This window comes from Ambystoma mexicanum, chromosome 4p (assembly GCF_040938575.1).
Source record: "Ambystoma mexicanum isolate Mex_15411 chromosome 4p, UKY_AmexF1_1, whole genome shotgun sequence".
Lineage (NCBI taxonomy): Eukaryota > Metazoa > Chordata > Amphibia > Caudata > Ambystomatidae > Ambystoma > Ambystoma mexicanum.
The window spans coordinates 962,822,978-962,850,255 of record NC_090927.1 but is presented as its reverse complement, the minus strand read 5'-3'; positions in this window follow the sequence as shown (position 1 = coordinate 962,850,255).

The following is a 27,278-nucleotide window of genomic DNA, read 5'->3' as shown; positions in this document are numbered from 1 at the left end:
CTTGTTGGCTTTGTTTGTTTGAAGTTTTGAGATGTGAGTTTTGTGATAGTGACAGTAAGCAAGGAAGTTGCAGTTTAATTGGAAAACGCATAGGGAGAGGTGAGTAGGAAATGCAGCAGGAGCAGCAGTAACAAATGTATTGTAGCTGAGTAGTACAGCGTGGAGACACAAAACTGAAATTAGCAAGCTAGGGGGACTCACAGGTGCGTCAGGGAGGAAGGCAAAAGCAAAGGCTCATAGGCAACGAGGCAAAGTTACTTGATGCACCGAGTGGCCACTGGCCAAGTGTGTTAAATTCAAGGACCTCTGTGTTTTCCACTGTGCCTTCTTTACGGCTGAGGCCCGGAATTTCTTCAGGCTAAGTTCCAACCTTACATCCCAGCCCACCACCTGCATTTTATCTCCTCTAGGAGGATCATGGTTCTCCACTGTAAGCTCACTCATGTGGGTAGCCACTCCTTTTCTGAATGCTACTCCACTGTAGTTTGGAGCGACGGTGGACCATTTTTCTTGCTGTCTGGCCTTCAAGACATACCTCTTTACTGTCTAAAGCCTGTCTTCTTTTTATGCTCTGTTTTTTTTTCCTTTTCTCTTTTTCAGTTCCTTTAGTTCCGTACCGCCATGATCCCCCAGCTGGTGTAGGGGTCCTTTATGCATTTTCTTTACATTACATTACATGCATCAATAAAGAAGTCTCTCTGAGATTTGTGCAGTACCATAAGCCCTTCATCGCGCTCAAGAAGAAAACAAGCAACTCATAAAACACTTCAATGAAGTAATGGCTTCTCATTTAGGCAGGTAAAAAAAGATAAAGAAAGCCACAGCAAGAGCAAAAGAATAGAACATTGACATAGAACACTGACAAATTAATTTAGCAATCAATTGCTAAGTGGAGTGCGAACATTATAATTGCTCTAAAAACTCATATCAAATTAAAGACCAGTGTATGCCTTGATTAGGTCTGGATAGTAAGTGCTTTACTTCTCTGTAAGAGTGCTTTAAGCAATATGCAGAGGGACATTGAGGCCAACCTGCTCCGAGATGCATGGACGGGTGTATCATGTTGAAAGTGGTGTGTAAAGATAGTCTGTTTTGTTGATGGCACGTGAAAGTGAGAGGCCCCCAAAAATACAATCAAATCACTCAATAAAGTCAATTAGGACACATCCCTGAAGGTAGTGAGACCAAGACCAAGTGCTGGTGTTAAAAAACGCTTTTATCTAAATAGGGCAAGCAGAATCTACTCTGCTCACGCCGAGAGCGCTCTGCAGAGAAAATTTTACAATTTACTTTTATACAAAAAATGTGTCATCAATCAAAGGGAAGGCCTAAGGGGCACATGAACAGTTGGGATTGGTCACTAGGGGTGAACACCTATAGGTGCCATAGGGTTGGAGACGCTTGGTTGGCTTGAGGACACGAGGTGTGGCGATGACGTGTCTTGGGTGAGTCGGTCAGCTGGGCTCTTCGAACTGTCATGTGGGAACGGCAACTTGTGATGTTGTTTCTTTGTTAAATAAACATTTGACATTTGCCATTGTGGCCACACATTCCCATTCATTCACTACCATAATGTGCTAGTTCAGCGAGCTCAAAGACTTATGTCGTATACACCTATGAAAACGTTGGTTCAAACACAAGTTAATATATCATTGGGCAGAGGTTAAGATTCATCCCTCAAATGCAGCGCTTGATCTGTTCAGACAGTTCAATATATAATGGCTAAAGAGGTATAGCTCTTAAGGTCACTGTGTGATCTGGGATGTCCATCTGATAAACAATGAAAGAAGGCTCTAAATCTATGACTGGCAAAAATAGGTCACAAAGGCACATACCATCGTGGGCATACATTTCATTGTGGGGGTTTAATGGTCCATTGTCCAAACATCATTAAATCTCTGCTAATCCACCTTGACACCATGAGGGGTAGAGAGGAATCGAAACCGCTTTGCGGTGTAATTCTGCGTTGCACAAAGAAACAGGGACTTTATACATTGCTTGCTGTGTTACATTGAAGTTATACTTATTTAAGAATATACTATATTTTCCAGCTAGCTAAATATTCTCATTGCAACAAAAACTCATAAAGAAATTAAATGTGTACTTGAATTAGTGCTCGTCCTTCATTAATACAGTTCTTAGCTCAAGGTCTGTGCATACGGTCTTAACACATGTTGTCACAGTACGAACGTTCTGGTGAGGACGATTAACTACTGTATTAGTTTTACTTAGTATCATGCATGTATTTATATTCTAACTAAAAGATGACGTAGCTTAGTGCTGGTGTGTACAGTGTTATGCTGGTTATACACTTCATTTCCCTTGGCAGCATCGTTTCATACGTTAGTATACATCATACCGTCAAGACCAAATTCTAATGTTAGGATTTTTATCACGCATATGTCATACGTGGTTTATAGTCATAATGTCGAAAAAAAAATGTCGACAAACAAAAATGTCAAAATTTTTTTTTCGAAAACAATAATGTCGACATCCTATACTTATAATGTAAAAAGTCATTTTTTAGAAAAAAAATGTCGACAAAAAAATGTCACTTAGAACTATCAACACCTCACCCAACACCCCCCTGCCACCCCCCCACACACCCCACCACCACCCTCCCACCCCTCATACTCAACACATTCTAATTATATATATATATTTTTTTTTCCAATAAATAAATAACCAAAAAGAGTATCATTTACTATTGGGGGGGGTCCCCCCAACCCCCCTCACCCAACACCCCCCTGCCGCCACCCCACACCCCCCCAACCACCCTCTCACCCCTCATACTCAACACATTCTAATTATATATTTATTTATTATTATTTTTTTTTTTCAATAAATAAATAACCAAAAAGAGTATCATTTACTATTGGGGGGGGTCCCCCCCAAACCCCTCTCACCCAAGACCCCCTGCCACCCCCCCACACCCCCCACCCCTCATACTCAACACATCTTAGTTATATATATTTATTTATTTATTCATACAATAAATACAAAATTTCGAAAAAATATCGAAAAAATGTCGACATTATTGTTTGTCGACATTATTTTTTTCGACATTTATTTTTCGAAATTTTGACTGTCGACATTTTGACTGTCGACATTATGACTGCCCACCGTCATACGTTACGCTAACATCCTTACATTATTCTACATAAAATAATCAGCTTATTCAGATAGCGAGCAGTTGAACACTTTGGTTTTCTTCTATTAAGGCACGAATAATGGAGCACACTTAAAGGTCACTTCTAACTGTTTGATTCTGCTTTAAGGAGCATTGGGCAGGGTATTCTTTATGACCAGGGTCTGCTGGGTGAGGGGCAGGTTTATATAAATGAATAACTTCTGTGATGGCCCCTGTAATGGGCTGTGTCAGTGAAGTAAGACGGAAGACAAAAGATACAGTGTAAAGTTTGTTTCATTTTCGCAGCTAGTCTCTCATGAGAACCGAACAACTGCAAAGACTGCAGAGGGAAGGAGGTGGGGGGAGCAGCTTGCTCGCTGTGCACGTCTGCCTGGGAGAGCTGCGGGCCCGTGTTTTAGCTTCATGACTGTCTTGCCATTACAAAATGGAGTCGGTAGCTTACAAAATGGAGTCTTGTTCAACTCTGATTTCACACTGTCTTAAGGGGGTTCACAGTTCCTAAGGCTGTTCCCGCATGGGTGCTCCGGGCTGGGCCTTGGACCCAAAGCAGCCGCCGCTGGGCCTACCCAGGAAGTGTGAGGAATGGGGGGTTCCAAGACCATCTCCTCCCACACATTCCCCCCTTTCATTACTTAAGTAACAAATATTGTAACTGTCCCAACATCTTACGCTCTTCCTCCTCAGCTATCACTTCATCCCATGCAGGCGTCCCTTTTATTGACATCCATGCTCTGCATACTGCTCTAAGGCTTTCCCCTCTCCTGGCATACTCATCTGGGGTACAGGTCATATAGATACATCCTCAGCTCCCTCCAGGTCCACCCATACCTCCTTTTACCACTGTATTTCCCTGGGCTCTTTAATGGTTGTGTGATGTAGATTATCCACCGTATGCCCTGTATTGTATATGGCAGTCATTCTGTATTTGGGCTTCGAACTATCTCCTGTTTGCACTTCTGCCTCGTGTTTGATTTGCGCCACTCCATTTGCATGGCCCATTGTTACCATCATCAGCGCACCATTAGGCACCGCATTTGCGCAGCATCAGAGTCCTAATTGGCACACGCAAAAAGACAATGAGTGGTATGAGAAGTTTCGCTGTCATTCCGAGCCAGGATGGTACGCAGGAAAAAAGATTGTTGAACCAGGTGCTGGGCGGTGCTCCTCCTTCGTCCTTCATACATTCTCCGAGGTCGTGCACTGCTGCTATCACATGTGAGAGTGAACCGTTCTCCGCGTCTGCAGAGGGTACGAAAGTGCAACATGCGTTCCTGACTTTTTCGGCAAACACCTCCAACGATTGCTGTTAACAGGTCTAACACATACCTGTTCTGCATGGTCATTATTCACAACGCTCTGAGTTCTACTTTGATGACATTGAACCCTTCTTCAGTGTCGTTGGCCAGCTGGATGAGTTCCCACTTGGTGATCTGAAGCCACTTTGCATTGGCTCTTGCCTGGATACTGGGAACAAGGGATGCGAAAAACGTTGCAACAGAGCTGAACAACCGGAATCGGTCTGGGATCTGAGCCAGGAGTTCTGATGATTTGGCAGAGATATAGTTTGATGCTTGTTTCTTCCTTCGCATTGTGCTCTGCAGGCCTTCTTCATCCACCGTATACACAGGAACTCCTTCAGGCGGCGTTGGGGAAGGTTCGGTTGTCGCTGCCGTTTGTGTGCTTCCAGTTGGATGTGGCTTTCTGGGATTACCATCAGTGCGGAGTGCAGCATTGCCAACGAACATGTGCCCCTCCATGATTGCGGGAGGTGCAGGTATGCCATGTTGCAGCAAACCCAATACGTGTCCATCATTGCGGCTGTGCCTTTCTTCATGTTAGGTATTATGAGAGTCTTGCTGCAGTTTTTATTTTCCCCCATGTTCTTTTTACCTTCCCCATTGAAGCAAAGTTCGTAAGAAATGTCTTTTTGCAGTTTGAAGGGTTTCTCGATGGCAGTAACCCAAGTGAGCTTCATTATATGTTCAGTCCATATGGTAGCGCACGTTCTTTGTACCCATGAAAGCTTCTCTTCGGACAACCCTCACAGTGCTTCTGCTTTGCACAGTATTTCTTCATTCTGCCACTTATTGTCTGAGTGCAATGTTCCTTTTATCACCAAAAAAGGCTCTTTTATACACATCACTCCTTGCGGCCGGGAGCAGCATGTCTGCTCGTTTTGCAACAGTTCAAATGAGACGTTGTGTGCTTGAAAAGTATTTTTTATTCGACATAGCGCGAGATGTAGGAGACACTGAGCCTCTGCAAATGGCATTTCTTGTGGCAATAGGACCTTTGGGGTGCCCGAAGCGTGGGTATAAGTGAGCACACGTAGCTACTACCGTTTGTTTGGTGTGGGTGCTGAAGATCATCAACTGTGTCTAGGCCAAATTTATTGTGCTCTTACCACTTTTCCTGCTGTGTTTCTCTCTTTTTTCTCCTAAGTTCACCCCCCTCATTCCTCTGGGCCATTTTTGCTATCCTCTCTCCCCTCCCACTCTGTGTACACGTTATAGTCGCTGATGTCCATACGTTCGTTACCACTGCTCTCTTTACTGGTAATCATATTACCTGGAGATAAAGTTACTGGCACAGGTATTGTGGTTGGGTAGGGGTGGTTTTGTACCCATGTGAGTTCAGAAGGTGTTCTGTCATTCATTGTATAAACGCTAAAGTCGGATTCATTTACATGTGGGGGAGTTTGAGTTGCTTGTTTAAGCGCGGTATTTGAAGTAATGTTGTATTTATTCCCATCACTCCCGTGGGCCCAAATTAATTTAACACCATCCCATATTAAATGGGTTCCTTTTTTGATTGTTTTCATGGCCGCACCCCTCCTGGTTCACATCAATTGAAATATAAGTAATTGTCCAATACAAGAACAAGCCAAATAATGTCAAAAAGAATACTATTGCACACACAAACAAAACACACTCATATGAATAACTAGGATACACATGTCCTCGTCGTCTATTCCTATCTACACTACTATTTGTTGTCGCTGGGGCTTCGTCAATGCCCATGGTAGTTCATGATAAACGAGATACACACATTTGCTAATCATGCATATTAAACTTTTAACATTTACGCTGCTTATTTATAAATTATTTCATTTGTCTCTTTTCTTGCACTTGCTTCTCATTTCATACTATGAGTAAATATTCTTGCATCCTTTCCTTCCCCCTCCCCACACCTTGCATCTGGGGGGGGGACCAAGGGAGGCGATTCGCTATCAATGCAAAATTAACAATAAAGAACACATGCTCATGTGGGTGCATATGTACATGCCAAAAAAGGAGAAGATAGAGAGGAAAAGAAAGAAGAGAAGAAAAAACATGAAGGTACATCTATTTTCGTTTATTTACACTTCAGCATTTTGTTTTGTATTATCTTGTAACACTTTTTGTCATTATTCATCAATATTGCCCACCCTTTTGAATATTCCTGTTTACTCTTCAATTTGTCCATGTTATGCGCTCACTATTTATTCTTGCACACCTGTTTCTTTGTCTTCTATGTATGCGCGCTTTGCTCATTTCTATTATCTTCGTAATCTGCACAGTCTGACTCTCATGGGCTTTGCGAAGATCTGTCAAATGCACCCAATACCTCAGGCCCTGTACCTTCACTGCTGTTGGCGTGCAGTATATTACCTTATATGGATCATGGAACCTTGGCCCATTCCACCGTCGCACAAAACTCCTCACGCATACCATGTCACCTGCCATCAACTGGCAGTCTGGGCTATCTGTGGCTGAGGTGGTTGTATCTGTGGCATTTTCTTGTGTAAAGGGTGGCGCTATTTGCCTGGCTATTGCTCGTGCAGCTCTTGTCAAGTTCCTAAGATACTCATGGAATTCTTTTCCTAGGACTGTGGCGCTCTGGTGGGCATCTGATTGACGGGGCAGGGGTGAATGGTCTTTGTGCATCCTCCTGCCTGTCACAATCTCACGGGGTGACAGATGGTGGTCCTTGCTGGGCTGATTCCTCATTTCGAAAAGTGCCAAGGGTAAACAATATACCCAGTTTTTCTTAAGTGTAGGACACAGTTTTGACAATCTACTCTTCAGCAATCCGTTCATCCTCTCAACGATTCCATTTGATTGCAGATGATAAATCGTGCAGAACTCATGGGTTATTCCTAGCATTGCAGTGATGTGCTTGAACATGTGATTCACAAGTGCGTCCTGTTGTCGGAACATATGACATCACAGATGCCCCAACGGGGGAAACTTCCCTCACTAAAATCTTGGTGGTGCACCGCGCATCTGGATGAGCGCAGGGGCCTTCTTCCACCCATCGGGAAAAGGGGCATACCACAACAATCAAGTATCTGGCTCCATTACACCTCTCTCCCATGTCTGCATAATCTAAATGCAGTTCCCTGAATGGTCCTTCAGGCTTTGGTAGTGTTCCTCTGACTGTTCGTAATGGCATGCCGAGTTGTATGTTTGGCATGTAATACATTCTATTATTAATTTTGTCACATGTTCCTGCAGCCCTGGGGTGAACCAATCTTCCTGTATATCTGCAATAATATACTGCTTTGGATTTTGGGCTGGGAAGTGCAACTGCTTAAATGCCACTTCCAGCAGTTTTGCTGGCATTACTACCTTACCAGTGTTATTCTGTCTCCATAATAGATCCGTGGATGACTGGCTACACCCCCTTTTTACCCATGTTTCCTTTTCTTCACTGGGCGCATCTTGCTGAAGCTCAATGATTTGAGAGACTGGTAATGAGTTAAATCCTTCTGGCTGTATCTCCTCTACCACCTTTTCTAATATGTACTCACCTGTTGCAGATTTTAATAAATAGGAGGCTTCCTTGGTGGCAGCATCCGCTGCCGCATTTCCCAATGAGATGACGTCATCACCTTGTGTGTGGGCCTGGCATTTCACGACTGCTACGAGTGTAGGTTCTTTTAACGCATCAATTAATTCCCCTAGTAATGTTGCATGTTGCACTGGGGACCCATCTGCTCTTCGGAATCCTCTCCTTCCCCATCTTGATAATCCTCTGTGTACTGTTGTTGCCATGTAGGCAGAGTCGGCGTAAATGGTAACCGCGCATCCCTTTGCTGTATGCAATGCTTCTATGAGTGCCACTAGTTCTGCTGTTTGGGCTGGGAAGTGTGATGGTAATCTTTTCTGCACAATCACTTCAAATTCTCCATCTTCTACCCGTACTACCGCGGCTCCTACGTGTTTTTCTCCAGTGTCACAATCTATAGAGGCAGACCTGTCTACGAAAACATTTCTCCTTCTGACAGTGCGTTCGCTTTAGCTTTGGGCGTGTCATCATCATCTCCTGTGTATGTAGCGCTTCTGTAATAAAAGTGGCAGGGTTTACACTTTTGCATCGTACAATATGAATATTTGCGCTGGATATGATCAACTCATATGCTGTGGCCCTTTTTGGTAGTCACAGTGCTTTTCGATCTTTCTAGGATGGCAAAAAGAGAGTGTTCTACGTATAACGTGACGGAGCATCCCATCACGATGGTAGAACTTTTTTCGATTGCGAATGCAGCGGCTGCGAGAGCCTGTTCGCAAGCGAAGTGTCCTTGCATTACTGCATCTAGCGTTCCACTGTAGAACGCCGGGGGTTTGTGACCCAGGGATGTTTTTTGTGTCAATATAGCTGTCATGAGGGTGTCAGTGCAATGTGAGAACAAATAGAATTCCCGCTCATAATTTGGAGTGGCGAGAACTGGGGCAGTGAATATCAGTTCTTTGACTGTGTCAAAAGCTGTGTGCATTTCTTGTGTCCATTGTATTTTGGTGTTTTCTCGCTGTGCTTCCTTGAGTGGTTGCAGGAGGGGTTTTGTGTATGCTGCATAATCTAGTATCCACGCTCAGCAATAATTACACATGCCAAGGAACTTCAGCACCTCCTATACTGTGTTGGGCTCTTTTACTGCTTTTATTGCCGCTACTCTGTCAGGTATTATTCTCTTACTCTCTTTGGATATCAGCTGACCTACATATAGCACTTCTGTCAGGCAGTACTGCAACTTTTGTCTGTCTACTTTGTACCCCTTTTGTGCTAGATGCATTAGCAGGGTAATAGAATCCTCTCTGCACTCCTTTTCGTCTTTACAGCAGACTAGCAACTCCTCAATGTACTGAATTATTGGACTCGTTGTATGTCTTCATGCAATACTTTATTGAAAATACTGGGGCTTTCACAGTACCCTTGGGGCAATCTGCAGTGCTCATATCTCTTCCCCCTAGCGTGATTGCTGTCAGGTACCATGGCCCTTGGGCGAGAGGAATTCCGTTGGGATGCTGCCTAATATTGAGGCAGGATTTGGAACAAGAGGGAACTCTTTCTGTACTATGTCATTGAGGGGGCGTAGGTCCTGGACCATCCTCCATGCCCCTCCCTTTGCTTTCTTGATCAGATAAATGCAAGTGTTGCAGGGTGAGTTAGATGGTACTATTATTCCCTGTATCATTAGTGCACATATAGTGTCTTTTATTACCTCCTCAGCATCTCTGGATATGGGGTATTGTTTCACTTAGGGCAGTATAGCTCCAGGCTTGAGTTTTATCTTGACAGGTGTCCCTTCATGCAGCAACCCTATGTCATGTGGGCCTGTGTTCCACAACTGCTGTGGCACTTGGAACATTTCTTCCTCAAAATATGCTAGCGGTGCTTTGATTACTGCTATGAGGGGTAGTGGCACCTCTCTCCTTTGAATCATTACATCACAGGGGATTGCAATCTCCATCTCTATTTCCCCCTCATCTTCTGTGTCACTAAAAAGCTCCTCATCTGTTAGGTTTCGCAGGGCCTTATTGGTGTCAATGCAGAGCACCGTTCTCTACTGGCATCCCTGCATGTCCATTGCTATTACTACTATTCTTTGTGGTGACACTTGTACTGCATGTATGTCCAGGGATACTATAGATCCTGGCACTATTTCTGGGTCCAAGTTTGGGAGGAAAATGAATTCTGAGGGCACCCTCCATCTTTTACTCTTCAATTCTGGCACTAATCTCGCTAGTATCCTCAATCCTTGTATGACCATATCGGGATTTACAGGTATGCCACGTGTTTGCGGGATCTTTGCTTGAGTGTGTATGACTAACATGGCACAAATTACACATATTCCTGGTGTAGAACACACTATTCCTCTGTCAGTGAAGGATATGGTCATGTTGAGTTTGCTGAGAAGATCTCTCCCAAGCAAATTAATAGGTGACTCGTTGTAATACAGCAGGGGGGCCCTGACAGTTTTTCCCCCCACCATTATATCTAGTTCTTCAGTGTATGGAACTGCGACCACCGCCCCAGAGAAGCCTTGCTTCCAAAGTCCGATTATAAAGCGGGAACTGGCCTTCTTTGAGGCATGATTTTTCTGCTCCCGAATCCACCATAAAGATTAATTGTTTTTTTCCCATTGCCGCCCCTACCAGTGGTTCCTCTGATGCATTAAGGGTCATCGACAGTACAGTCATCGACAGTAGTGTTCCCTGTTGGCTGTCCTATGCTGAATGCCATGGGAGTTCATTAGCATCAAAAACATTTCCTGTTACCATTGCTGTTCCTGTGGGTGTGGGTGCTCCATTTGCAGTGGTGGCATAAGTGTTACTACGTACAGGGGCAGTATTTTCATGAAACTGGGGGTGTGGAGATATGTTTTGTGGGGGCATTTGATGCTCATTCATGTACCTCGGGTTGGGCTGACTATCCCTATTATTCCCACCCATTGGTAATCCATAGGGGCTCCCAGGGTGGGGGTGCCCATTCTGTTGTCCATTTGGGTACGAGTTATTGGGTCTGCGTTGACATTCTCTCATAAAGTGTCCCCACCTCCCGCAATTTCAACACTGTCCTTGCTCTCCTCCTCGAGGCCTTCCATACCCGGCACCCTCTCCACTCGGTCCCCTGAATCCTCCTATATTGCCCCGCCCTCCTCTTGATGGCCATTGTAGTTCCTCATACTGATTATCCCCGAACCATGAATCTTGGCTATTACCTGTCCAGTTTGCTGCCATTTGCGCCGGTATTCCCATTTGCCTGTCATCCTCCTCCCGCTCCCTTCCTGCCGTGCTGGTTGCTGCTACTGCACTGACCTTCAATAGTTTGCTTTGTACTATTTTAGCCTTGTCTGCCAACCGCCACTTCGCTATCTCCTTTTCCTTCTCTTTGATCCTTTTACAGTGGTGTACTATTATACTTTGAATTTCAGGCCATCCCTTGGCTTATATCCCATCTATTTTATCAAGGGCCTTCTGCACTTCCTTTGGGAGCCCTCTTTTTATAAAAAAATAAAACAGGGATGTTGATTGGTCCCCGGCCGTACCCGTTTCTGCTCTCCACATGTCCTGCACCCGAAGAATGAAAGACATTGCATCTTTCTCATCTCCCATTGTACACTGCATTACTGACTGCAAATCTGGTGTGTCTGGGAACGTGTCCCTCAGGGGGTCCCACACTTTTGCTCGTACTGTGTTAAATGAGGCCTTATCATGGCGGTCACAATCTAGTGTTATGCCGGGAAACCCCGACTTCGCCCAAACCCTGTTTGCCTGCTCTCCCATTGCAGATACTAGCAGGCTTTTAACATCCCCCACTGCCAGGGGCAACCCTGCCATGTGTTTCTCAAATGCATATATCCACTTGCTGGCTCCTCCGGACAGTGGGGGTAAGTGTTTGAGCAAGTTCGCCTTATCCACTTGGGCCCACGGTATGTAATTGGGCCTCCCTGCCCCCCTATGTGTGTTTGGCAGCTGTAGGTTATTTCCCCCTTTACTGGTACCCACCTTTCTTCCTCTCTTCCCTATCACCGCCATACGTCCTGTTCCTTAACCTCCCTCTCCCCTCTTCCGTGGGGGACAATCCCTCTTCAAATGCAGCCCCTCCTGTGGCAATTCCCAATCTACTTTCTTCTTCATCCTGCTACTCTATGTCACACCAGTATTCTTCTTCTCTGGCTGATGCCACCCCTCCCTCTTCTAGCTCGTGTTCACTGTCAGCTGTGTTTATTTCTATGATTCGTGTCGGGGTATCATTTATTCGGAATGGTATTTCTCCCTTTTTCCATCCATCTTCTGCTGCCCCTTCACTCGGATGCAGCATTGCATCTCGTTCTATTCGGGGGGTAAGTGACCCTCCCTGTTCTCCCATAGCCCTGAGGTGGGACAGCTCAGTTCGAGCCATTGTTAATCGTGAATCTAGATCTTATGTAATCTTCTCAATATCGATTGTAGGGGTACTCACCTGCCCTGTTGCTCCCTGACTCTCATATGGGGTGGTGCTGTGGCAGCCGGCTTAAGTATCGAGGGTGTTGTTGGTTGTGCTACATATACAGGGTCACTATATCCTTCTGCGGGCACTGGTTTTGTCAATAGAGGGTATACACGTGTGATCTCTACCTTATTCTCATTTTGTGTAGTTGGCCCTTCACTGCCAGTTGTTGTCAGGGGAGATGTATTACACTCTCTGCTTTTCTCTGGGATCACTTCCTCGAGCAGCCGCCACAGGTCCAATATTTCTCTCCTGTTTTGCAACTGTTTACCTTTGTATTTAATGAACAGACAGGTGGCAACTATATCTAGTACCGCTTTATTGAAAGACCCTCCTTGTGGCCAAATTTGGGGCAACCCTTCTCCCTTAAATTCTGTGACCCACTGGTCATGGTACTTACTAATCTTCTCTGCGTATCCTGGCAGAGTCTTACAAATATGGGCTAGGGGCATTTCTGCACCCATTGTGCCCAGCTGCACGTATTACTCAACTGCCACTCCTTGTCTAGACTCTTACACTTCTTGTGTGATTGAATCAATATGTTCTGCAACCTTTTTCAAAGAAATGGGCTGTTTATTCGTTTCACATCAATTCTCAATTACATTCGTTTAAACACCATCTCCTTCTATACAGCATCAAGTTGATTTCATTAATGTTCATCAACAACAGACAATGCTTACACAAAGGGACCAACACTTAACGAATTTCACATACAACAGAAAACATAGACAACATAAAATTACTTCACCTTCCCTACTAGCCCTTCTACCCATGCTTAATTGTACTCCCCTTGAAAAGTTGTCTCCCTTCTACTTTATTTCAAACCTCCCAAGAGAGAAAGAGAGAGGGATAAAGTCGAAAAAAAGCATTTCTAAATACTACTCCGGGTCTTCCTCTGAGACCCCTATGTTTTCTTCTTTTACCTCAGTTTTCCCATATCCACTTATCCTGTACTAGTCGAGATAGCACTATGCGGGGCTGCCTTCCACCCCCCGATGGAGATAGGATCCCTTAACCTCTTTTCACCTTGTTCACTGTTACCATCCTAATGGCCATTTGCGATAGATAAAAGTAGATTGGAAAGACAGAAAAGACCCAGACCCTCCAGGTTACCCTCTATAATACTCTATCTCAACACCTGTTCACCCAGAATTATGCTATTTTCTCCCGAACCCTTCTAATCTGACTCCCTCCCTCCTTTTAATACCACCCACACTTGGTACTCAAGTGTCCGTCTTGATCCGAGACCCACTGGACCCGACCGGTCAGTGCGCCGCTCCTCGCTCAAAGACCATGCCCAGATCCGGAGAGTGGTACAATGGGTCTTGAAAAGGGGGATCCCATACCCTTTCACCCTATTGCATGCGCACGTCTAGGTGTACCAGTTGCCGTTGGCGGATAGCTCTGGAGGGAGCGCGCTCCAGGTCATAAACAGGGTGGCTTCTCGTGCCAGAAGGACTGAAAGAAAGCTATCGCGTCGGGTCACCAATGAAATTGAGAGGCCCCCAAAAATACAATCAAATCACTCAATAGAGTCAATTAGGACACATCCCTGAAGGAAGTGAGACCAAGACCAAGTGCTGGTGTTAAAAAAGTTTTTTCTATCTAAATAGGGCAAGCAGAATCTACTCTGCTCACTCCGAGAGTGCTCTGCAGAGAACATGTTACAATTTACTTTTACACAAAAAAATTGTCATCAAGCAAAGGGAAGGCCTAGGGAGCACATGAACATTTGGGATTGGTCACTACAGGTGAACACCTATAGGTCCCATAGGGTTGGAGATGCTTGGTTGGCTTGAGGACACGTGGTGTGGCGATGACGCGTCTTGTGTCAGTCGGTCAGCTGGGCTCATCAAACTGGCATGTGGGAACGGCAACTTGTGATGTTGTTTCTTTGTTAAATAACCATTTGACATTTGCCCTTGTGGCCCATTCATTCACTACCATAATCTGCTTGTTCAGTGAGCTCAAAGACTATGGCTTATACACCTATGAAAACGTTGGTTCAAACACAAGTTAATATATCATTGGCAGAGGTTAAGATTCATCCATCAAATACATCCATCATCCATCAAATGAAGCGCTTGATCTGTTCAGACAGTTCAGTATATAATGACTAAAGAGGTATAGCACTTAAGGTCACTGTGTGATCTGCGATGTCCTTCTGATAAACAACGAACGAAGGCTCTAAATCTACGACTAGAAAAAATAGGTCACAAGAGGCACATACCATCATGGGCATACAATTCATTGTGGGGGTTTAATGGTCGGTTGTCCAAACATCATTAAATCCCTGCTAATCCACCTTGACACCATGAGGGGTAGAGAAGAATCGAAACCTCTTTGCGGTGCAATTCCGCGTTGCACAAAGAAATAGGACCTTTATACATTGCTTGCTGTGTTACATTCAGGTTATACTAATTTAAGAATATACTATATTTTCCAGCTAGCTAAATATTCTCATTGCAACAAAAACACATAAAGAAATTAAGCGTGTACTTGAATTAGTGCTCGTCCTTCATTAAAACAGTTCTTAGCTCAAGGTCTGTGCATACGGTCTTGACACATGTTGTCACAGTACGAACGTTCTGGTCAGGACGACTAACTACTGTATTGGTTTTACTTAGTATCATGCATGTATTTATATTCTAACTAAAAGATGAGGTAGCTTAGTGCTGGTGTGTACAGTGTTATGCTGGTTATGCACTTTATTTCCCTTAGCAGCATCGTTTCATACGTTAATATACATCATACTGTCAAGACCAATTTCTAATGTTAGGATTTTTGTTATGCATATGTCGTATGTTACGCTAATATCCATACATTATTCTACATAAAATAATCAGCTTATTCAGATAGCGAGCAGTTGAACACTTTGGTTTTCTTCTATTAAGGCACGAATAATGGAGTACACTTAAAGGTCACTTCTAACTGTTTGATCCTGCTTTAAGGAGCATTGGGCAGGGTATTCTTTATGACCAGGGTCTGCTGGCCCTGTACTGGGCCGTGTCAGGGTCAGTGAAGTAAGACGGAAGACAAAAGATACAGTGTTAAGTTTGTTGCATTCTCACGGCTAGTCTCTCATGAGAACCGAACAACTGCAAAGATGGCAGAGGGGAGGAGGTGGGGGGAGCTGCTTGCTCGCTGTGCGCGTCTGCCTGGGGAGAGCTGTGGGACCGCGTTTTAGCTTCATGACTGTCTTGTCATTACAAAATGGAGTCGGAAACTTACAAAATGGAGTCTTGTTCAACTCTGATTTCACAATGTCCTGAGGGAGGTCATGGTTCCTAAGGGTGTTCCCGCACAGGTGCTCCAGGGCCGGGGCCCTGGACCCAAAGAAGCAGCCGCTGGGCCTACCCAGGAAGTGTGAGGAATGGAGGGTGGTTCCAAGACCCTCTCCTCCCACACACACGGCTATTGGTTAAGTTTTGCGTAAGAGCCTTTAACAGCTCCTTGTGTCTACTCTAGCTAGGTAATTGATTCTGATTTCTCTTATGAGCAAAATTTATATTTATTCACCTAATTTTGTAACAGGAAGAGACAGCTCTGTATTGCACGGCCGAATGCATCAGCCATTTTGTAGAAGCCCATGCCACTGTGTGAGTTGTGGCAGGAGCTTTAGACTGTTGTATTTAAGAGCAATCTGATTTTTATGGTACGTAGTACGGTAGGTGCTGGGACAGATCTGTGGTTTTTGTAAGTGCCAATTAATTCAGCATCTCTTAATTCTCCCCAATTTGGTACACAGCAAAATTTGAAAGCCTGTATTTTGCTGTGCGTATTTTGTGTTCTTTCATATTAAAATATCCCTCCTTTAAAAACTCCAATGTTGCATGTCTGAATGTTCGTCCTACTGTTCATCTGATGTGCTGCTCAGAATAATGACAAGAATAATTAGTTGTGAAGATATATAATGCTTGCTGCTAGTGTTGTGCAGCTGCAAAACATTGTGGGCCTGATTTTCAAAAACTTTTTCAATGGGGGTTTCCCCCGTTCAAAAGTGTTTCTGTAAATCAGGCCATGTGACTGCGATCAGGAATTGCTCTTCTTAAAAAATCAAAAGGCAAATGGGGAGCAGAAAAAGATGACGCCTGCGTAGCTGCAAGCTCTCTTTATGTCAGAAGAGTCGCATTCGGCCTGTCCCCACTTTTTCAACCAACATCACTCTGCATGCTAGGAATTGCAGGTCTTGTTTTTCCATTGTAGAACCTAGAGGTACCATTTAAGTAGGCTAAAAACAGAAAACTATGTGAAGCCTAATCTTATTGGGTCAGCTGAGAGTTTTGTAAATTCTTCATTATGACTTGATTTGATTTGATTTTTATATTTATATTGTGCAAAAAAATCCATAGGAACCAAGCAAGAAATTGCACCTGGGAGCAGATGATGTATGAATAAGAACCAGGGAGATTTATCAGGAACAATTATTCAAAAGAGAAAGGTCTTCAACTTTTTCCTGAATTCACAAAGGGATTCAGTTTTCTGAAGATCATGTTGCAGGGAGTTCCAAGCTCAGGGACCTGCACAGGAGAAACATCTATCACACCAGGAAACAGACCTTGATGGTGGTACCACCAGAAGGTGTTGTCCAGGGTATCGTAGACAGCGATCTCGGTGACAAGAAATACCCCTGGAAGAAATATATATTGGGGCAGTCCCTTGAAGATATTTAAAAATGACACAAAGGTTCTTAAACAAGACACTAATGTTGTTTTGAATTTGTTCTTTATTCAGCGAGCTGTGCATGGTTTGGATCCATTGTGGGTTTTGAGGGTAGACAATAATTGTATTATACAATAATGATATGGTGCTTTCATTTGCAACCCCCGAAAATAAACTGTAGAAGAGATGTGACCTGATGCTTCATTTGTTTAGTTTGCCTATGTTGGGCTGGGACTTTGACAGAAATGTTCTGCAAAACAACCCATTAGATGAAAGGTGAGTTTATCAAACCATCTAACAAATTGATTGACAACAAACTACTTGGATAAATGTATCACTAGCCACGCAGCAAAACTAGTGGAATTAATTTTACAAGAGAGGAAAATAAACTGTTGAGCATAGGTCAGACCCAATTCTGAAATTTTGAGGACAAAATGCAAAAACTGTCATTTTTCGGGTACAGAAGATATTTTAAAAGTTAATTCAATAACAATGTGTCAATTGAAACTCCTAGCATATGAAAATCTTTATTACCCTAGAAACCAGAACGCAAAATAACACAATGTGTGAACACTGTTCCACTATTAAATTTACTTTTCCCTGAAGAAATAACTCATGCTGAAAAGCATGTATTGTTCTTAGAATCAAGTTCTATAATCGCCTTCATAAAATAACCTACTGAACTATTATAAACAGACAATTCTAAAACACTGCTGATAAAATACATTTCCAATGAAACACTTAACCATCTCTTTCAGCCAATGACAATGAAAGAGTCAGAAGGAATTATAAGAGTGTCTTAGATATGATACATCAGAAAATAACATCACCTTCATCAAGGTTAGGAAAGAATCAGTAAAACGTATGGTGAAGGCTGTGGATAAAGGTAGCTCTTTAATACAAGAGAAAGGAACAATTGAGAGAAACAAATAGAGGACAGATGAAAAAAGGTGAAGATAGAATTTGAGAAAAGGGGGAACTCCAGGTGCTTCTGATAACAAAACCCTATAAGGAAACCTGTTAAACAATCTAACCTAATTGAGTAAAAAAAGGGAACCTCAAGTACAACAATAATAATCCTTGACAAATAAAAATACGATATATCTGCCATGAAAAACAAGGAAACAATGCAAAGTAGGACTGTATGTTTTCCCAGGTAGGTATGTCATTTTATTTGATTGAGATTCACAGACAAAAGACAAAACAAAGATATTAAGCCCTGCAGATTAAAGGAGAGCAAACATCAGAACAAATTGAAGTTTAGATATTCATTCTAGGTGCAATAAACTTAGATTTATTGTAATACCTGAAAATACACAAGCAGGAAAGCTTAAGAAATAATTCATAATGGAAACATTTAAGATCACCATCCTTAAAGGTTATGACAAAACACACTTGGACGCAGAAATTCAAAGAGCCATTTGAAACATAAACAGTAGGAAAACTCCAAGTACTAAACCAAGTAAAAGCTTCATAAATGCTTTCAGCTTCTTAACAAAGGAGTTCATCTTCTTTCTCAGATTTAAATCAAACGGAATCATGCTAGTTGGATATTTCCTTATGCTAAGATTAGTAATATGTCAAACAACTAGATTTGAAGAGAGGCGATGGAAACTTGATAAGCCTCTGCAGCCCTCGAGTGAAATGAGAGCAATGGATAAACTTAATGTTTTGAGTAAGGGCTAAAGTTAAGGAGCAAACAAAACGAGATCTTGTAACTTGTCAGGTAATTACACTGAATCATTTTGTATATTATGCATAAAAGAGCAGAATATGAAAATATAAACAATTCCAAAGTGATGTCAATGAACATGAGAGTAAGAATAACTGAACTCCACACTGTAGAGAAGGGTGAGATTCACCAATACAAGGCTATTTGCCAAGGAAGAAAGGTTTTGGAAAAAACAAAAGAAAGTCTTGCATAGCTCCATGCTTATCATTGTATTAATGATCAGGACAATAAGTATGCCTGTGTATTTTACTGAGAACAAAAAAAGAATCAGAGCATGCACACTGGGTTCCACAGAAAACAATAAATAAACAAAGACTGGACGAAGCAGACTGGATTTCCACTCTGGAAACGGGACTTACATGCAAACTTGCAATGCATCTTCCTGCAACAGCTAGAAAGCTAAACGAAATCTCCTTAAACTCAAGAAATCAACAATTAATTTTAATAATAACAATCGATTTTAAACCAGTTTCAACAAGTTTAATGATGCTAGAGGGATCATGGATACTGCACAAAAAGATGTTATTGTCTACCATCTACTATTACTTAATTGCACAGACACAGCTGACAATACATTCATTATTATAGTGCATCTCCAATTGCTCGACTACTCAGCTCCAGGAATATTTGCAGGATATGTCAATTGACCTCTTGGCTATAAACAAGTTTAAACTGCAAATGCTTTAATTAACAGGTTTCATTAATAGCAACTGTACAGGAGCTAATCAAGGAAAACAACCTTTTGGATGTCTGGCTATTTTGCAACATTTGTATTTGACAATCTACTTTTCAGGAAAACATAAACATTTCTCTAGAGTAGATTACCTTGTAATAGGTTACTTTCCAGTGACAAACTGCACGCATTAACAAAAAAAGCTGAGTAGACGCCAAAATACCTTTCAGACCATTCAGTAGTTTTGAAAAAACTAATAGTAACTGAAAATTCAACACACATAAGCACACACACACAGACACACACACACATACATTAAAAAAAACATATATTAAACATTTGTGTTTACTTCCCAAAAAATCTAAAGTCTACACATTTTGGGAATGCCAACGTTAATGGACGAACACTCGACATGTATTAAAAAGCAAAGCCTATGCAAGAACTTGGTCCAAATTAACTATTTACCTAGAGCAAGAAATCCACCAAACTACAAATGAAACCCTAACTCACACTATGCCACTTCTTCACAATGTTTGCTTTAAATCTTAGGTAGCTACATTCTTATATTTTTTTATTGTGACCTGCAAAGTAGTGGTGTTCTCTGAGCTATGGTAAAAAAATGTGTGTGATAAACTTTACATTCAGGAAATAGTTAATTTGGTCTCAGTCTTTAGTTACACTTTGAACCTATTGAGGATATAGGTTATAGCAAAACCCAGGTTCACAAAGAGACCAGTTCCCATAGAAAAGTTATCGTTATAAATATATCACCAAAAAATACAATGAAATCTAAATATTTTGATGTGCAGCAACAGGATGTTTGTGGGGAATTGTTAAAATGGAATAGATAGACAATCACCCTGTTACTGCAAATAAGATATTATCTGAGGGCATATTTTTACAACATGAGAATGGAATGCCTATGAATGCACTATTTCCACAGAGATGGACACATATTTGTATGGCTGCTTTTGAACCAATATACCTTTACCAAAATGTTACAAGTGAATAAAAGGTATGGATGCATAAGGGATGTGTTGATCACACCTTATTAAGTTGGAATGGGGATGAAGATAAATTAATATTATTCGAAGGATTCCTTGATAATCTTGAGGACAATTCAAAGTCTTCCAAGATCTTCCTTAAGCAGGCATTAACCAACATCCACTTAAAGATAGGGATAATATTCCTTATAGTTCATTTCTTTGATTACCATAGAAACATTCTAAGACAAGTGATATTTATGGACAAGCAAATTAAATGCTGACTTGTCTTATTATGACTAGTAAAATGTGAAACCAAACTATCATGGTGCCTCAATAGAACACCACTGCTGATGGATCAAACAGACAAAGACAGGATTTACGACCGCTTTGAATTCACCCTTACATTGAAACACAGAAAATGATCATAATAAATTGGTATCATAAAGCAGTTAAAGAATAGTAAACGACAGGGCCTTATTTATTACGAAAAAGGAAAAAATATACAACAGCAATTGTTCACCTCTTTGAACGGGAAAGGGAGGGCAAACTCCACCATCGCTGACATATGAGGGCTTGCTGTTTCACTATTACCACCAAATATGGGAAAATGACATGGAATCTACATGTGTATCCACAATGTCACTGTAACAATGTGACTTATGGTGTTCTGAATTCCTGTGGTCTCCTGTTTGTTTGAAAGACAGCATCAGCGATCAGTGCAGGGATGAGCAAGCATTGCTCAATGATACAATTCAGGCAAGAACATGCACTCATGTTGGAACCTTTTATCACTATGAGACATACTGAAAAAGAAGTGAATGCATAATATTATGCATTGCTAAGAAGATTAAAGACATGCGTCAACTGACACTATCGTAATAACAATGCAACAGATGTGTGGCAAGAAACTGGCAGTATTGAACACTTATAAGGCTATTAGATGCCATTACCATTGTATCAAGTACTCCAAAAAGTTAAGGAAGGATGCACAAAAGAAAAAAATCTTGTGTTGATATATGTATGTTTTTTAATTCTTTAAAAAAAAGTTTTTATTGTGCAATTAGTTTAATACATTAAAACGTTAAGCACATGTCATGTCAAAATAGATATGAAGATTATCAACAACCACAACCTCCAGCATACAAATAATTCCATCTATGTACATGATCCCTCTGGTGTACAATTTAGGAATGCGTTCTCTTTTTTGTGGAACTCCCTCCATATATCATGTACTGCTGTACTTACTACCAAAGATGGTGCCCCATATATATATGACCAAAATTGGTCTCCTATTATGTCTTTGAATGTACTCACAAATTTTCCATAGCCCTTTGCATACACTTTGCTCAAAGCTTTACATTGAGAGAAAATATGACAAAAAGTTTCACCTTCTATATTGCAACATCTGCTTTATCGTTCTGCATAAGGGATGTCCAGCCATGCGCCTGTACATTCTCTTGTATGCAAAATGTTCATACGCAGATGTAATAAAAATCGCTTGAGTTAAATACTGGTGTATGTTTTAACAGATAGGGTGATGGACTGTGAGTTTGCCATCCCTGTCGAGCTAAATCCTGATATTGCATCTTCATGTCCAAAATACCCACATTGTTAGCCATGTCCCAGTTTTTTGCTTTCTTTTTTATTTTACTCTCGACATTTGAATCCTGTAGTGCTGTTTCTAGGTCAAGGTTAAGTTGGGCTATAAACCATTCTGCAGATTCTTTAATTGATGTAAAAAAACTGTTTTTACAGTGGTTGTCTAAGGTTTTACCCAAAAGCCTACACAAGTAATTTGACTCGTCAGTACTGTTTTTACATTTTACATATAGCACTGTTCTTTGCACTCGCCAATTAGTACTTAATGACGTCACCCAATAACCAAGATGTAATGCTTCCACCTGGTTTGATCTAGTGACATTAATAATTGATCACAAGATTCTACCTTCTTATTGCTCCAGCCATTTTATCTGTTCAGTCTCCAATGCGGAACAATCCATATATTATAGTGGGGATTATGCTGACTCTGTATATTTCTAGTATACCCTCAAAATTGTTTCCCCCACAGTGGCTTATGTAGTGCTTAATCGCTAGCCGCTTCTTCCAAACTTTATTGCTCTCTTTTTCATGATAAAATTATCCATTGTTATTTGCTGTTATGCAGAATCCTAGGTAATTATACTGCAGTACATTTGCTAGTGGAGCATCATCAATTTGCCAGATACATTTTTTCTTGTTACCGATGTTCTTTTTACTTAAATGCAATGTTTTTGTTTTCTCTATATTGATTACTATTGCGTTCTCTCGAGCATATTGGGCCAGAGCATTTAATGATCTCTGTAGCCCTATCTGGGTACGATCAAATATTATAATGTCATCTGCGTAAGGCAACATTGCGATCTTTATGCCATTTACTCTAGGTGGAACATTATTTGCCTCAACAAATAATTTTTCTATATCTGCAGTAAATAGGTTATATAATGTTGGTCCAAGCACATAACCCTGTTTCAATGCTGTATTTGTTTCTTGATATTTTGTGCAGTGTCCTACTACATTTAATTGAATTGCGATACTTGTATTTGTATAAATAAAGTTGAATATAATATAACACATTTCTGTCCATTCCGCATTTTTTCCAATGGATCGTGCATTGCACTAAATCACATGCCTTTAAAAATGTAATGCAACAGACGTACAAAAAGGGAGTGTTCATGTTCTTTGTCTCTGCCTTCAAATATTGTACCATTGTTATTTTAGTCAGTGTGTTGTGGTACTTCCTAAAGCCTGTTTGGAAACGGCTAAATAAATCCTTCTCTTCATCCCATTTTGTCAGTTCCTCAGGAGGATATACTAGCAAACATGTTTTGCCTGGTGTCCACCAACGCTATTAACCTATAATTTTAAGGATCTTCCCTATTTCCTTTTTTAAAGATGGGCACCAATATCGCTTTATGCCAACTTTTTGGCAAAGTCCCAGTATTCTCAATTCGTTTAAACATTAGAGCTATCCTTTCGGTTGTGCCTTCATAACAATGTTTGGAATCCCATCGGGACCAGGCGCCCTGGAACTCTTTAAATTCGTTATGATTTTATGTATGCCCTCTTCGTCAATTTCGATGTGTGACATACTGTGACATAAATTGGATTTTATCCTCTGTTTTCACATTACTTTTTTCCTCTGGGGTACAGTACAGTTCAGCTATATATTCCAACCATTTTTTGTTGGATATTGGGTTCAGTTCAGTCAGGGCCGTATCTTATTAGTGTTAAATTGAGACCAAAAGGATTTACTGTTGTGCGATCCTAACCATCTAAACAATAATAACCAGTTCCAATTTTGTATATTGGACCTATGTTGATTGTGCCAGTTCCTGTAGCCCGTAGCTAATTTTCTTATCTGAAGATGTTTTGTATAGGAGTCAATTAATCCATTTCTTTTAATTAAGTTCTTAGTTATTCTATACGTTTTCTTTCTATCAGCAATAATCACGTCAAATAGGTTTCCTACTTTTTTAATTATAATGCCTCTCTCGACTTAGAATTATTCCATTGGCTTCTGAATACGATTATAACAGTAGTACAATATCCCCTGGGGCGGCTTCTAAGTCCTGATCGAGGGCATGTTTTTTTCATTTGCAATATTTAATTAATACATTTAATAAGTTTGTCCGACCAGTTTAAACTCAGGCCCCTCTGTTGACATATGGTAAAAAAGCTTTGAAGCACTATGGAAGGAAACCATGTCCCATTTCACTCCCAGTGTCCTCTATTGTTATAATGTCCAACCAAAGGGAGTTTGATTTTACAGGCATGCAATGCATTATACAGTTAATATCAGCAATACAACAATTCACTTTTACTGTATGAATTAGAAGGCCTTGTGGCCTGTAGGAATGTGCTAAAAGAGATTTGTAATCATGAAAACTAGAAGGTTAATGCAAAAAGATGTTGACAAACTTGGGAATATGCTACGCAGCTATGGCGTCATGAAATCCAGTTTGCTATTGCAAATAGAGGAACACATAAGGACGTACCAGGAAGGATGTCAACGGGCAATAGGAAGCAATGATGTACTAAGGAGACTGCAAACATTCTTAGTGTGAGGACCATGAAACACAGTGGCTTCTGAGGACTGGTTTGCAAACTGATTATACAGAACAGAATGGAAGACTAAACAGTACGTTTGAACCCAGAAATGAGAGATGATACACGCGTAACGTGGATCAAACGTGGGCTATTGAAATGGTGTCTTAGTTATTCATTGTTTAAATATTGTCAGGTGATATAGGCTTAACACATGCAATGGGAATTTATGTTGAAGAGGACAACATTATTTCCCTCAAAATCGTGACCATTGCAGAACCCTGAATAGAAAATTAAAATGTTCTATTTTTTAGCAGTTTCCACTGTACTTATTAGGCCCATAAAGAGGTAAGAGACAGGTAATTGCTAGTAAATAGAAATTAGTGACACACCTTCGAAGAATTAGTAATGTACTACTGGCGAAGATGAGAAGCACATCATGACACTACAAATCAGAAACAATGGCATACATTTTTAACCACCATCTGCCCCATTGCAGAGATATTGGAAGTGGGCCAGAATCACCTTGCAATGTTAGAATAGGCAGGACTAAATAAATAATAATAAATAGGGTGGCTAACAATTTTGAAAAAATAACTATTGTGGTGTTTTATGGCCCTGATTGTCTATGTAGACAGATGGTTCAACCTTATTGTATTGGCCATATGTATTGAGTGCTTTCTTGGCGCAAGCCTTTTCAAACTGATTGTGCAAGCATTTCCACAGTACCACTTAGATCTCAACATTTGTACCATTCCATATGTGATTCTGCAATTCATCTTCGAGGCGGGCTCTTAAATTGCCTTGTATTGGTATCACTTGGTTAAATGGTCTCAGAGTTTTTAAATGGCGGCGAATTCTAAATTTGAAAGGGCACAGTCAAGATGGATTTTTCATAAATCCAAACTACTGAGTATGCCATGGCACTGAATATTTTGGTACTTTGAGGATGTATTATGAGCCAACTTAGAAAGACCACTGAACACTATTAATCTGAAAGTTATCTCTGCCCTAGCTTGGCATTACACTTGGACAACGTGATGCTGGGGCATGCAACAGTTAATTATTGGCATAGCCAATAATTACCTTATCTGTGTACCTCAATCCCCATGGGAAAAAGCAGTGGGGAGGATGTGGTACTGATCCATCGAATTGTTAATCATGGCTAATATAACTGTGTCATGTCCTTGCATATCTGGGCATTTGCAACCAAATGGGCGTACACTGAAAGTAATATTGTAACTAGGGATGCAGATTCGGATGGCAATGATTGTGCCAAAGGAAATGGAAGACATATGGGGAAGTTCTGATGTATTGGACACATCAGAGCCACTTTCCACACCACAGAGGAGCTGGCTGAATCCAAGGTGTCGTACATGGATTGTAGAGTGTGACTGTGTACATGTGCAGATGCTTCTTAGGATCTCATTACATGGGCTTGCTGGAAAGGGTTCCTCCTGGTGTTCTGTTCTGAGCAGTTATGCCAGTTGGTGATGGGCTGGTCAAATGTGAGGGGTTATTGCTGCACTACTTGTACCTACAAATAAATGGCATGGGTAATGGTGAAGCTAGCCTCAAGCTGCCTTTACAGCAGCAGTGATGATCAAGGAAGCTCTTTACAACTCCAATGTGAGTTGAGAAGTGAAATGCTGTTGTGCTGACGACAGTTATGTTATGTTATTGTGACTTCTAGCATGCACCACTGCCATTTTCATCATCTCCAGGCACTCTCATCGATCTGTAAAGGAAGAAGTTGGAGAGAGTTTTTAGGGGTTAATGAGAAAAGACTCAAATTACGAGTTTGGCAGTAGCCATTGAGCTTTTTTACCGGGTTCCCTGAATGGGGAATTACCGGGCCATTCTGAGTTCGGAGGGCCCGGTAATTCCTCCCTCTGGGAACCCGGACACGGACCTTCCCCATTCCCATTTGAGCCCCCATGGGAGAGGGAGCTAACAATGGGCCGATTACGACCGGGGACCTCATAATCGTGCGGAATGGTGTTAACGGGTCCGCATCCATTAGCGGAACCCATTAACCCATTCCGCACGGGTCGTAATGAGGCCCAAGATGTTGAGCTCAACTGTTGGTGCTGGTGGAGCCAGGGGCAACTTGTGTCAGTGTGAGAGAGTTTTCTAGGTAGTTTGTGGTGTTTCGTCAGAGATCTATGTTTCTGTATGGGAGACATGTGGGGGTGGGGGATCTGGCTATTGTGGGTAAGAGTTAGAAGTTGATTGGAAAGCTGTAGAGTTTATGACTAAGTTGCTTTGGGCAGAAGTATTTGTATAGCTGTATTTTTGTGTCTGTAAGTTAGTGAGCGTGTGTTGAGCAGGATGTCAGAATAATGAGCATTTTAGTCAGTTAGATACTTTCGGCAGACCTACTGGACATTAATGTGTTATACGACAAGTATGTTTCTATTTGTATCTTCCTTCCCCATATAAAACTTGCGTTCTCCAGTGGAGGTGTGTATGGCTCAGGATGAAGAATGTGCTAGCTTAGGAAGGTTAGCCCTGTCTGTTGGTGTTCCTTTGTTCTAGAATGTTGATGTTTTATTTCCTAAAAAGGTGAACAATTGTCTTGAGCTAGATTTGATGTGCTGCATGTGGAACAGTTGTTGATATGTGGAGTAATGGCTTGGTTCGGGCATTCTGTTCTTTGCCTCCTATTTTAGGATGTTGGGTAGATTATCCTGCAGAATTGAATATCCCGGTTTTTAAGAGTTTTGGGAATGTCAC